The sequence below is a fragment of the Oculina patagonica genome, chromosome 1 (genome assembly GCF_052425735.1).
Source record: "Oculina patagonica isolate OP01 chromosome 1, crgOcupat, whole genome shotgun sequence".
Taxonomy (NCBI): domain Eukaryota; kingdom Metazoa; phylum Cnidaria; class Anthozoa; order Scleractinia; family Oculinidae; genus Oculina; species Oculina patagonica.
This window is the reverse complement of record NC_135758.1, coordinates 25,349,315-25,364,494: the sequence shown is the minus strand read 5'-3', so window position 1 is coordinate 25,364,494 and position 15,180 is coordinate 25,349,315.

Here is a 15,180-nt window from a genome sequence, read left to right as displayed (position 1 = left end):
CTTCTCTTAGACTTAATAGACAGAAAATGACCAAATGTCGTAATTATTATTTAACCAAAATAGCCATTTATTCTGTTGTAACGGTAGGTGTTTCCTTATGGGCGTACGGGAAAACGGACAAACTCTGAATTTGAGATAACGAGACGACTGCGACGATAAATGCGGGGGAAAATAGACTCAAATGGGGCAGTCGCTTGCAAGGAAGAGCCGTTACATTCTTGGGTACCGGAATCTAACCACGAACTGGACGGACAGCAACATCAACAACTCAGCTTGGTTCCAACAGCAGTTTATTCTGAGTTAGTTTTTAATCGACGTTGAAATCCAAAAACATGTTTATATACGATAAGTACAACGTCTATTGTTAACAGAGTATAATAATACGCTAACAGAATACAAAGTCCTTTGAGGGTAGCGCAACCCGATAAAAATTCTAACTTAACATTCCGAGTTTTTTGTCAAAAGTGTTCGGGGGGTGGCTGTTCATAATAAAACATTTTTGTAGTATCTTGTTCAAGCCCCTTCTTAAAGATGGTAAGGCATTCTGATTGGTAGATTAGTTATGTTGACAGGCAGGTACTAGTTCCAGGGGCGGATCCAGGATTTTTAAAAGGGGGTGGCTGTTCATAAACGTTTTTAGCAGTATCTTGTTCAAGCCCCTTCTTAAAGATGGTAAGGCATTCTGATTGGTAGATTAGTTATGTTGACAGACAGGTACTAGTTCCAGGGGCGGATCCAGGATTTTTAAAAGGGGGTGGCTGTTCATAAACGTTTTTGTAGTATCTTGTTTAAACCCCAGTTTTTTTTTTTTTGTTTTGTTTTTTTCCTGGGGGGGGGGGATATCAGGGTTTTAGGCAGGATTTTTAAAGAGTCCCAATTAATCCCATAGTTCATGGGGACGCATGCTTCATGCCTTTAGGGGGATCAAGAGGTATGCCCCCTCAGAAAATTCTGAAAAAGTTGAAGCCTCTTAGACGTGATTTCCGTGTTTCTGCGCAGCTTTAAACGTCTTTCAATTAAGCTATTAAACCGCTGTTTTTCCTTGTAATTGCCCGGCGTATCCAATCGAACAAAATCCGCAATATAAACAAACAGGAGTTCGGTAATCGAACGTTAGATTGAGTACGATCGTCGACTGTTCGGTGATCGAACGTTCGACTTTGTTCGATTGTCGACTGTTCGGTAATCGAACGTTCGATTTTGTTCAATTGACTAAATTTTATTGTGAGTTCGATTATGTTCGATTACCGAGCCCAATCGAACGATTGGGTTCGATTGGGTTTGATTACCGAACGTTCGATTGGATACGCCGGGTAATTGACAAAACTACTCTAACCTCAACTTACTCTGTTAGTTTAACATTGAATTATATTTGGGACAGAAACTCTAGTTGAAGTTACCAACTTACACGAAAGAAAAGATATGGGTTGTTGTTGTTTTTTTTACCTACAAGCGTGGAAAGTTTTAGCTCCTGGCAAAGGGGCCTGGCTAAGGGGGAGGGGATGTTAACGAATATTTCAACTTTTCTCCATAGACTAAAAAATTTATCCCATGAAAAAAAGAAAACATTAAGAAAGGGAAATAAAGTGAGAATGTGACTGTAATACTGATAGCAGGTACAAAATAGATGCAGTTTTGCTTGCCATGTTACGTAATTTAATAAACGTTTCAGCTCACTGGAAAAGCACGAGTTGCATAGCACGTTTCTGTTTCGCGTTACGTCATCTCGTGTCATGTCTTCTGTTTTTAATTTTTTTGAGGCGAGCAGAAACACCTGCCTCGTCCCCAGGCGCCAATTGGCCGGACGTTGAGGCGGTAAGGCGGAGAAACAGGGAGCGCGGGGGTTGGTGGTTAGGGAGCGAGCCGCGGAGCGCGTCCGCTTTCCCGTCCGCATCAGGCCAAGAACCCAGAACCCAGAACCCAGAACCCAGTCCCACAACGCCAAGCAAACCGTGCACGACCAAGGACGAGGACGTCTGGGGACGAGGCAGCAGAAACACAAGTGCTCAGGCGCATCTTTTTCTCAAAATCATCGGCTGCTCAAAAAATAATAACGCTTGTCGCTGCCCGGTACGTATATTATATATGTGCTGACAGAAAAGTAATTTAAAACGCAATTCAGCGTATCCAAGACAGTTAAAAACATATTCAAAAGTTACACTTTATTTTGGTGGTGAAAGAAAAAAAAAACAGAATTTGCGCTACGAAGCCGGAGAGCACAAAGCATCAGTGACCCATTGACGCAACTCACATGAAAAAAAGCATTTAAAGGCAAATGAAGTGAAACTGAACGCTTATTTGAAAAACAAAGCGAAGAACGCCACTTCATCGAATTACCATGAGATTGCTCGAAGAGCCTTTGAGCTTCTTTCTTTCTCTTTGACACTGATGAGTTTCTTGGCAAAAGGAAACTTCTTTGACAAGTCGATGCGCGCTGTTATAAACCTGTCTGAAGCAGTCTGAGGTTCCATACACAGCGCAAGTGATTTGCCTTTGTGTTTTTTCTAAATAGGCTACCTCATCGCCTTTGAATGCAGCTCTTTATACCTGAAATAAACTTGTTAATGTTTTGGCACACTCGTATTTCTCATTCTTTAGTATATTATTTGCTTTGTTTATTTGGAGAGCTCCTCTATCTTATCTGGCACCCAACGCATTTGCTCTTGTTCAAGGAGGTAGTTCCTGAACACAGATTACTTGTAACGAAACACAAACTCATAAATCTGTTGGGCAATGTTGTTTAAAAGACAGTGGGTTTGGCAGTAGCTATTTTTGCTACGGTTCCATATCTAATACCTGAATATGGATACAAAGACATCGAAGGGGGGGGGGGGAGGGGATCGCGAAAGTTATCGATGGTAATGAGGGGGAATCACTTTAATGAAAGAGGGATCACCTCAATTTCACCATGTTTAGCCCAAAAACGTCCGCTCCCCCCCCCCCCCCCCCCCCCAGGCGATAAATAATGACCGGTTCCTAAAAGCTAAAAGGGAAAAGGATAAAATTTGTATAAAGATTATGGTATATCGCTGGCAGATATTTCAAAGTGGTTAAAAATTGTGTTAAAAATCAACCTCTGCGGACCCCTATGGAGCTGTTATTCCAAACTCGGTTGTAAAAATCTCGACGAAGCTGAAGCTTTGGCATGATAAATTAGTCTACATCCGGGAACTGACTTTGTTATAATTTGGTCCCATGTAACCTTGCGGGACGACGAAGGAATATCGTGTGTGAAGGAACATGACCGAAAATCGTTTTGAGATCGACGTTGTAATCGAAGGTTTACAGTTAATAAATTCGTTGTGTTAAGTCGATATTGGAATCAACAACGAGGTTGCTCGAAAAGCCTCTGATTTGGAATTAAAGGGACTTGTTAAGTGTTAAATTTCATAATAACGTTTAAACAACATTTTTGAACCGTTTTTCTGAGAATGTCAACTCTGTCAGTATTCGATGTTAATTGTTGTTGTCCAACTCTTTAATTTTCTTGTAATTATAACTACGTTGATAGTTTCAAAACAGCTAAAATTTGATAAAGGAGTGTATGCTCCACCATGTTTGTTATGCTACATTTTCTTTGTCAGTTGACTTCCTTTATACTCTACGTGTGTATCCGCACACAAGGCCGTGGGTAGAAAAAAACTATACATACTTCAATTTAATGGTTTAAGTGCTCCTGATATTGGTTTAGTCCTTTAAAAAAGCTATTATGCTAGACGTAGATTTCGAGTGGTTTGTTAACTTTGGTTACATGTACATTGGCCGTCCGACAAAAAACCGGCTGGCACGTGCACTTAAGCGAAGCAGCACTATTTACATCTTGAAAAGCGGAAGATATATTTGAAAAACGTAGTTATGTGTGCACCATCATTAAGAAGTGTGGAATTCTCAGAAGGCTCAGCAGCTTGTAATTCTCAGAAATAACGAAACGCCACTGAACATCAACGTTATTTATTGATATAAATTGTTTTGCAATTACACACGATAATTAAGCCTACATGTCTTCATGCCTTAAATGTCACACTTGGTATATATTCTCGTGTATTGTTTTGAAATGTTTGAGGACTTACATTTTCCGACTTATATCACACTCTCGACTCAAAAGACTTGTTGCAAAAGGTTATACAGGCCATACTTTAAGGACTTAGTTATCACACGTTAAATTTTATTGTTCCAAACAATCCATGCGGGTATTATTTTTATAGAATTAGATATCACACTAATAACGCTGCTTTAAACGGTTACATAGTCCTTATTAATGTTTTTGGATTAATGTGTCACACTTATCTGGATTTGAATTTAGGTATCACGCTGTGGTTGCGTAAGGCTAACGCTCAAAACGTCAGCTCTTCCAAATTCTCTATGGCGGTTAATATTTTCGTTTATCAACTTTGACGTGATATACAACTACATATTTTTTAGATATCACACTTTCGTCCAATTTTGTAATTATCAATTCCCATTGTTTTTTATCGACTTGATAAGTAGGCCTGCTGACTGCAACTCCGTTCCAAATCCCGTTAACCGATCTTTTTGCCCCAGCGAAGTCAAACACAACCTCATAAGGGACCTCCATTTGGGCTTCACGTAGCATCCCTTTGGCCACGTAGGTGTTATGTGCAGGAACTGACAGTGGGAACTCATACGACTTGGTGACACCAGTATTTGTGGACTCCGAGAAAGTGCGGTCGTGTGAGAAATCAAAAGAAATCTCGTACCCGCTGTCGGCCAAACCAGAGAAGCCCGCGCTAAAGCTCGTCTTGACACCATAATTGAAAGCGATCTTATGTGAGGTGGAAGTTGTCTTTCCGTTGTTTACGGAGAACTTGAAGGCCGTTGTCTGTTCTATATCACCGTTGTTTACCAGGGTTTCTTCAGCAACAACTTTAGGCTTCTCTGATACAATTTTGGCCTCGTCCATGACGAAGTTCATAGCAACCAGATTGACCTCTCCTTGTATTTTGGCAAACCATGCATCGACGTTTGCTATATCACGTACTGCATCATCATGGAAGCCACTAATGGTGTTGGTAGCAAACCAGCCGGCTTCCCAGCCCATCTTTTTCACATTTGTCAGTAACGTGTTGGAAACTTCTCCTACTTTGATCACCTCTTGGTAGTGTTCTTCGACGCTTCGTTTGTTCTTCTCGGCATCGTCTTGATCGCCAATTCTAGCATTGGCAGTATACCATGCAGCTCTCCAAAGCATCCACCTGATATTCTCACAAGAGCTGTCCGACAGGAGCCCCTCGGATTTATCTTTGAAATGGTCAATTGGTGATCAGCTTCAATCTTGGCGGCATCTGCTTCCCCTTTTTTGCCAAAACGCGCATTGGCACTGTAAAGACTGACCTTCTCAGCATATGATTTCAGGTTATCTGCGACTTCGCTTGGAAAAATATTCAGTGCCATGTTTACTATCGTCGGGATAACGGATAAAATGTACACGTGTGTTGTAGAAAGCCCGTTTTAAAGGACTGCCAGAAGAGACGATAACAAAGGAACAATTGGAAGTAGGTTGACGTCATCGATCAGACCTGAAGAATTTCCTGTTTTTCTTTCATTAGGAAACCGCAAGTATAACAGAGGTAATTAATTTTCTAAGACTGTTTACCTGCCTCGACGGTATCGTATCGTTGAGTTCCTTTCCTTTTTGGAATTAAAGGAACTTGTTTATTGTTAAATTTCACAACAACGTTTAAACAACAGTTTTGAGCCGTTTGCTCAATTTCTTTTCTGTCAGTATTCAATGTTAATTGTTTTTGTCCAACTCTTTAGAATTATAGCCTTTGGAATTATAGCCACATTGATAGGTTTACAACAGCTAATGAAGGGGTGCACCACCATATTCGTTATGCTACATTTTCCATGGTAGTTGACTTCCTTTGTACTTTACGTGCGTGTCCGCACTTTAGGCCGTGTTTAGAAGAAAAAATATGCATACCTCAATTCAATGATTTAAGTGCTCTTGATATTGCTTCACTGAGTGCTTTAAAAAGCCATTACTCGACGTAGATGGTGTTTGCTTTGAGGAGATATGTTATTGCCGTGTATCAGCTCGGACAGCCAGAACACGCATTATTTTTGTATCTTGCACAAGTCCACAGTTTAACATGATGTTCTAAACTAACAAGAACAAATTTACATCTTGGATTAAAGAGGAAAATATAATCGAAATAGGAAGATGTGGTTTGGCTCTAATATCTTCATGAAAGTTGGTTCACCTATTATCCTCGTGCCTCGTGGCACATAGAGCCTTCAAGAAAGATTGTTACATCATCTTTTTTTCTTCTTTTTATCATATAAAATATGGTTTTGCTCAAATAGTTTATAAATTGACTGCTTTAAGTATTTAAAGACTATGGTCTTTTTTTCAACATTTTCTCTTGATACGTTACTTAAGCAAAACAATATTAATTTACATCTTGAGAAGCGGAAGACATATTCGAAAAACGTAGTTGCGGCTTGTTCCAATACGTTAATCGAAATAGGAAGATGTGGTTTGGCTCTAACAGCGTCAAGAAAGATAGTTCATCTATCCTCCTCGTGCCTTGTGGCACATAGGGCCTTCAAAAAAGATAGTTACATCATGTTAATTCTTCCTTTTATCGCATAAAAATATGGTTTTGCTCAAATAGTTTATAAATTGACTGCTTTAAACATTTAAAGACTATGGTCTTTTTTTCAACATTTTCTCTTGATAGGTTACTTGAGCGAAGCAATATTAGTTTACATCTTGAAAAGCGGAAGACATATTGGAAAACCGTAGTTGCGGCTTGTTCCAATAAGTTAATCGAAATAGGAAGATGTGGTTTGGCTCTAACAGCGTCAAGAAAGATGTTTCATCTGTCTACCTCGTGCCTCGTGGCACATAGGGCCTTCAAAAAGATAGTTACATCATCTTTGTTCTTCCTTTTATCGTATAAAAATATGGTTTTGCTCAAATAGTATATAAATTGACTGCTCAAAAGATTTAAAGACTCTGGTCTTTTTTTCAACATTTTCTCTTGATAGGTTACTTGAGCGAAACAATATTAATTTACGTCTTGAAAAGCGGAAGAAATATTCGAAAAACGTGGTTGCGGCTTGTTCCAATAAGTTAATCGAAATAGGAAGAAGTGGTTTGGCTCTAACAGCGTCAAGAAAGATAGTTCACCTATCCACCTCGAGCCTCCTGGCACAAAGGGCCTTCAAGAAAGATAGTTACATCATCGTTTTTTCTTATTTTTATCATATAAAAATATGGTTTTGCTCAAATAGTTTTTAAAAACTCATAATTCATAATGAAAATACAAAAGAAATTAATGTTTAATGAGTGTCTTTATATCTGATAAAGACACGGCTAAACTTTACGTCCAATTTTCTAGGCCAAAATAACCCCAAATCTAAATATTAGTGCACGAATGAGTTGATCTACATCAGAAAATTTTTAAGCCGTTCAATAAATTCGCAGTTCGTGTTTTATCAAGTCTAAAACACTCGGCTGCGCCTCGTGTTTTAAACTTGATAAAACACTGCTACTCATTTATTAAACATTACATAAAATGACTGCTTAAAGTATTGAAAGACTCTGGTCATTTTCTTTTTCAACATCTTATCTTGATACGTTATCTTGAAAAGTGGAAGACATATTCGAAAAACGTAGTTGTGGCTTGTTCCAATAAGTTTGTGAAACAAGGATATATTTCTTCATGCTGCTGTCATACGGGTTTGATTAAATAGTTTATCAAAATGACTGCTTCAATCATTTCAAAGACTCTGCAAAACTTGTTTTCAACACTCATTCTCTTGACAGGGAAATTATTATATACTGATGAATGTAAATGATTTTTCCAGGCTTTTGTATTAGTACCGCTCTTGAGACACCAGTAAATGAATTGTATTTTTTTTCCAGCTGATAATGTTTTGCTCTTTAGCAGTCATTATGCAGCTATAGACAAGCACAAATTACTTGCTTAAAACGGGAATACAGTCAAAACCCGCGAGTAAAAACCTTATTTTTAAGAACCTGTTAGGCTAAAATTTTCTAGTTAGTCTTCCCCCTCTTTAACAGAACCCCTTTAGCCTAAAATTTGTAAATACCGTAGGTTCTTATTTTCAAAAATTGATGAAAAATGTTTACTTTTAGGAAAAGTAAGATAAGTCGACATTCTGTATCCTCTTTGGAGACACCTTGGAACCTTTATCACTCTAAATGCAATGTAAATGCAAATGTTGAAAATCATAAAACGTATTATTAATTGACACAATCACAATAATAGAAATAAAAGCAAGAGGAAGAATACCGCTAAAAACTCTATTAACAACAATGTATATTTTTTACTTCAGAAAATAAGAACCTATTAACAACCTTTTAAATAGCCTAAAATTATGATAATCTCCATTTATGCAAGAACCTGTTTAGGATAACCTGGGAAAAGGCAGGTTCTTATACTCGCGGGTATTAACTGTATGTGAAAAAGACCACAAAATTTTGCAGTTTCGGTCAAGGTTGCTCGGGACATACACTGTACCTATTGTTGACAAATGACCTCCTCTAACGGCCATAAAGAAATGAAAGTTAACCGGCGCATGAGCAATCCATCACCTGTACTAATCGCAAAACTTTCAAGGAAAGATTTTTTCTGATTTGAGAATTTAAGAAGCAAAATCTCTGAACAAAGTGATAGTAATTTAAATCGGAGTCGAGTGAGGTCTTAGCTACTGTATTTTGTGTCCTTTATTCCCAACTTCGTCGATCCATGGCATCTTCAGGGAATGATAATACCGTGGATCGGCTGATTTACATCACAATCACTCAAGATGCAACTGAAGGACAACTTCAAACGCTCTCTGAACAAACCTGGAAATGTTTACTTTGAAAAAGTAGATAGACTTTAATTTTTCCTGGAATGAGTTGACTACAAATTATTTATTTAGTGTTTAGTTCTGCATGATGTGGTAAAAAGTGGTTTGTCTTTAACAACTTTTTACATACTCATTAACTCATAGTTATCTTTGATTATCTTTACCGCCTGACCACCCAACACTATACACACTTAAATAGCATCAACGTCAAGGCAAATACAAAGAGCCAATGTCAAAACACTTAAAATAGTTTCATAAGAACCATGCAGAACACAAACAGGAAGCTTTAAGTAACCACTCTTCCCAGATCTTCTTCATAACCACTCGGTTATGTGTTCCTCGTTCTTAGCTCGAATTCGCCCAAAATAATATTACAGTATTAGCACATGCCAAATCTTTAGGTAAAACAAGTATCACTTTCATAAAGACTCTCGAGAATGTCGACATTCAGGTATGGTCATTTGTGGTAGTAAAAATTTTGTTCCCTTTTTTAAGAAAGTGACTCTAGTGTTGGGTGTCGCAATTCGCATCTGATCGCATATAAGTTCGTGAAAATTGGATTTTTTGTACATAATAAATTATCGCTTGATTTTAAGAACTTCCGCAGCTAAACATAATTTCCTGATTAGCTGCCGAAAAACAATCAAACAACAGTTACGTTCGGAAGACAAGAAAAACACTTTCGTCGGAAATGAAAACATCGTAGTCTTCGATCGTATACAATGGCTACGACTTCACTCGCGCCTGCATTAATAAAATCAGCAGTTTCCTCTCATACTTCATGTAGTGTGAACAAAATTAAAAGTCTTCTCGGTGCTTGTGTTTCATGTAGTGCGCACAAAACAGTCCAGGAGCAAATGTCACTGAAAAAAGTTCTGTGGGAATTTCGTGAAGATTTTTGCCGACCAGCGTAGAAGTGTCAAGGAGGACCTAAGGAAACCGATAAATGTTGTCGGCACTTTTGTAACTCGTGCAGACGGTTTCTATGGGGCGTTGAAATGTGCCTTGTATGGTTCAGCATGAAAACGAGGCTAAAGTTCTCACTGCTTTGGGCAAGTTATAAATTTGGTTGAAATATTGTCATTTTCAGTACTATATGATGATACTTTCTTAGTCCTTAAAATTATGACATAAAATTACTGTATATTGTTTTAAAACTGTTAAAACCTCGACATGTTTAAGTCAAAATTAACATAAACTGGAGCAACAGAAACGTATTGGATGTGAACTATAAGAAGTGTCATTCTCTTAATAGAATGAAGTGCGAGTCTTTCGGCTTTGAATGTGGAAAGAGAGGAAAATAAATCATTTATTGAACTTTTTCAATTTGTCATATTTAAACCAGACTGCTTTTATGTCTACGTAGTGAAAACCGGGTGAAAATTTATACTAGGAATAAATCGTTGTTGTTGCTTAAGGAATTAAGCCTTGAGGTCTATAGAATTTTTTCCATGGTAACAGGGAAGTGAACAAGAACCCGCGATAGGAGCGGATACCACTCTTGATCATATCAACCGTTGCATCAAAGTGATTGGAGGACTTATTGGAATCACTCTAAACCTATGTGCTAGAGTAAATATTTTTTTCCCTGAGGTAAAATTAATGGCTAAGATGTCTTCATTGAAGCAGCTTTTGTCTCACAACGCGAAGACAATGAGGAACTTTGCTAACCTGTTTAAAAAAGAGAGAAAAGAGCTTTACAATTTAGTAATCAAAGTCGTCATGCCTGATGCAATGAAGAGTGATTTTTGCCATCAAAGTGTGAGAGAAAGGGCACTTAATAAGATCTTTGCTAAAGACAGAATTCACCCAAACAAAGTGAACTGAACCTCGGCAGAACGAAGAAACGCAAACGTCTTTCTTGGTAAAACAGCGTTAAGGTACTCAAAGTTTCTTGCAAGGAAAAGGTAGCCGAGTTTCAGAAGGACAGATCTCTTTTCGCCCGACTAATGGTAGTATGCAAGAGCAGACCTGACGATTTCAAGGCAGCGAAAGGGCAATCTGAATTTTCTGTGGTGCCGAGGTCTGTGTTTGCTCTCGATGGCACAATGCTTCAATGTTCCGCAAAGAGCCCGTTAATGAGAATCCTTTACAAGCACGGTGGTAATTAAATCGCAGCAGAGAACGGACACGGCTCCTCAGAATAACATAGATGACCAAAAGGTCTTGAGAACAGCGGACACGTAAAGATTTTAAGAAAAACGACAATTTTTTTAAATTTCAAAGACATGTTTCGACAGAGCATCTGTCATCTTCAGTTGAATGGTTTACAAAGCACAGTGAGTTGAATAATAAGTAGAAAATAATGCTAATAAAGACAAGTAGTAACAACAGAACGTGAAAATGTGTGAATTAGAAGGATAATTTTAGATTTACATGGTGTAATTGCTGATTGAGGCAAGGTAGTTCCTTTTGAATATGGATAGCCTCCTTTATCTTAAGTTGAAAGCTGGTAGAGGCGTGATCTAAAATATGAAAGCAATCTATTGAACACAAGGAGCGACGACGTTCAGAATTCTGAAGGTGTTTGAAAATGTGGGAGGCCTTATCACTCGCTAAGTGCTCACGCACGCGTGTGGCAAAATGTCGGGTGGTTTCGCCGACATAACAGGCATTACAGCCCGCACATGCAAATTATAGACCACACGTGAACGGAGACCGCCGGGGATAGGGTCTTTCACTCCAAAAAGATTACCGATCTTAAAAGAAGAAAAAACTAGTTTGATATCTAAATCATTACAATAGCGCTTAATTAAGTGTCTAATCTTTTTCTGAGTGACGACAGAAAAATAGCCTACGTACGGCCGACATTTTACTTTAAGCTGCCGTACGTAGGCTATTTTTCTGTCGTCACTCAGAAAAAGATTAGACACTTAATTAAGCGCTATTGTAATGATTTAGATATCAAACTAGTTTTTTCTTCTTTTAAGATCGGTAATCTTTTTGGAGTGAAAGACCCTATTCCCGGCGGTCTCTGTTCACGTGTGGTCTATAAGTTTGCATGTGCGGGCTGTAATGCCTGTTATGTCGGCGAAATCACCCGACATTTTGCCACACGCGTGCGTGAGCACTTTCAAACTTCAGAATTCTGAACGTTGTCGCTCCTTGTGTTCAATAGATTGCTTTCATATTTTAGATCACGCCTCTACCAGCTTTCAACTTAAGATAAAGGAGGCTATCCATATTCAAAAGGAACTACCTTGCCTCAATCAGCAATTACACCATGTAAATCTAAAATTATTCTTCTAATTCACACATTTTCACGTTCTGTTGTTACTACTTGTCTTAATTAGCATTTTTTTCTACTTATTATTCAACTCACTGTGCTTTGTAAACCATTCAACTGAAGATGACAGATGCTCTGTCGAAACATGTCTTTGAAACTTAAAAAAATTGTCGTTTTTCTTAAAAACATAGATGACATAATAAATTTGGACGCAGAACCTTAACTGTAACTACGAATCGCTGTTGTTGACGCTATGTAGCAGAACTACAATACCTTGATAGGTCAGACAGTAACAAAGACTGTTCAATCACTGACACTGGCCAGAACCACCGTGTAATTGAGCTTGGGTCGAATGCTACCGCTCTTGGCAGTGCTAAAATTGAAAAACACTATCCGCCTTCCATGTTCTCAGCGCCATGTACTCTGATAAAGGAAAACATACATGCTGGAAAGCCGTCAAAGACACAGACAAGGACATAATTATTTTTTGGGATGCCTTGGAACGACTCTGTATCCAGAAAAGAAGACAGTGGCTCTGGCCAAGAAGTATGTTTGCCAGACTTTTTAGCCCAGAACAAGCATCGCGAATGTCAAAGACCTCAGTTGGTAGATGTTGAAAAAGAATCAGGCTCAAACAAACGGGCTATTGCCTACGAAGAGTACACTTAATGAAGTAATTTTCCGTGCCCAATACCAATTGATTGTTTTTAAAACGCCTCAGCCAGATGGTTACGGATGGAAGAAAGAAGGCGATGACTGGATCCCATGATGAAGAAAGAAGCACCTCGATCGGTTGATCATCGAGTTGGTTAAAGGTGGCTGCAGAAAACAACAATGCTCAAACAAGCGATGCCAGTGCCGAATAGCTGGCTTGCACTGCACTGAAATTTGTTCTTGCTGTGAAAGCGACTTTTCATGTGGAAATCCTTTCGAAGAAAACGACAGAGTGAAAAGCGAGGAGGACGACTGACAGCGATGCGTAGAAAGGGGAATGAAAAAGACGGTTACTAGCTTGACTAGACCGTGCAAAGCCTTTTAATTTCCTAACGCCGGGATATTCATTGATTCCTACTGACATTACTAGGAAACTATATGGCGAGGGGACCGGAGGGACTATGTTCCAGGTTCAAGGAACCACAAGAAAAGGCAGCCTCGATTTCAAGGTCACGTGATCGAGATTACTCATATACAGTCGACTCCCGATAACTCGAACCCTCGCTTACTCGAACCTCGCGCTAACTCGAACCAAAATTGATTTCCCCTGGATTTCCGTCATACATTTACTGTTTTTTTACTTTCGGTAACTCGAACCCTCGATGACTCGAATCTCCCGCTAACTCGAACCAAATTTCGTTTCCCAATTTTCCGTTTAATCGATAGTAATAGATTAGCCAGAGTAGTAAATTTAAACGCATTTTAAAAAAACGCATTGCAAACAAACAAACAAAAAAACGCGCTGGTATTCAGATCATTGGTTTATTTTTTAATTCTAAAATTCTTCTGCGCCTGTCTTTGCTTTACAAGTAGGCAGTCAGTTTCGATTTATCGGCTTTTCATTCTGACTGCAACAAACTAAGGCCATGAACATGTTTTATAAACTCTTGAAGTACAAACCGAAAGGGATTACTTCCTTAATTTTTCCTTTGCAGAGAGGTTTCCCGTTCAGTGTCAAACAGACTTTGACTACCCGGCAAAAGACCAATATAGGTGGAATAAATTATGTTTAATGGACTGGCAACACTTTAGGATTATTGGCAGCAGTTAACCCATACCAACCAACAAGAGAGGATTTAGAAAACAAGACATCATTATTGCAAATATTTAACACACCGCATGAATTTAAAATTAAAAACTATACTTTTAAAAAAGTAATTTTGCAGATCATTTTTACTGTACAGCAAAGACGAATTTATAAGTTTGTAAGTTTAATACTCCGTTAGTTTATCTAAATAATTTGTACATGAGGTGGTTTGTTACGACAAAGTATACAAGATTGTGCTAAGCACGCGGTTTTGTTTCGCTTCCTATTTTTTGAGTTATTTATGCTTGTTGTTTTGGTTAACGTTCATTTCGAATGTTGAGACAGAAATTGTAGTAGTTTACTAGACAAAAGGTTTTTTAACATCCACGCATAACTAGAAATTTGTCAAAGGGGCCTTAAATCAGATTATTCAATACTTGTTGCAATTTAACGAGGAAGCATTATAAGCAAATGAAAGATCATCGCAGTAATGTACTCAACTTAAGCAGTTGAGAAAAGCAAGCGGAAAAAAATTCAGGCTTGAACGGGAATCGAACCCATGACCTCTGTGATACTAGTGCAGCGCTCTAACCAACTGAGTGACCATCTTTCATTTGCTTAAAATGTATATCCGCAGTACAAATATATGAATTTCATATATTCATTTCATATCTTCTCCATCCACGGGTATATTACGAACTCATAAGTGACCAGCTCCCAGTTGGCTTGATAGATCATAGAGCGCTGCACTAGTATCGCAGAGGTCATGGGTTCGATTCCCGTTCAAGCTTGAATTTTTTTCGGGCTTGCTTTTCTCAACTGCTTAAGTTGAGTACATTACTGCGATGATCTTTCATTTGCTTAAAATGTATATCCGCAGTACAAATATATGAATTTCATATATTCATTTCGAGGAAGCATTACTTGCCGTGATTTTGTTTCAAGTGGTACATTTTTTCCTTCTTATTTTTTTGAAACAACAATAGGTGTTGATGCAGACATAGGTGTTGTGTTTTGTGATACAACCCGTGATCCGATGTAAGGATTCTGGGCCTTTTTGCTACTCTGGGACCATTTTATCTGCGGCATTATTATCACATGCGTGCTCTTTTACTAGCTGTAATTGATACATGATCATTATGTAAGCATGAATGAAACTGATTCGAGTAAAGGTTTTGTAACATGCCCCCCCCCCCCCCCCCCAAAAAAAAAAAAAATGAAAATAACGCCAGTTAGAAATATGATATGAATTGACACCGAGCCACTGAAATTGTAACTTCCCTTTGCGATTGCACACAGGTTATTTCCCGGCACGCTGCACGTGTGACGGTTAATATATCTGCATTCTAATTGGCTGCCGCTAAAA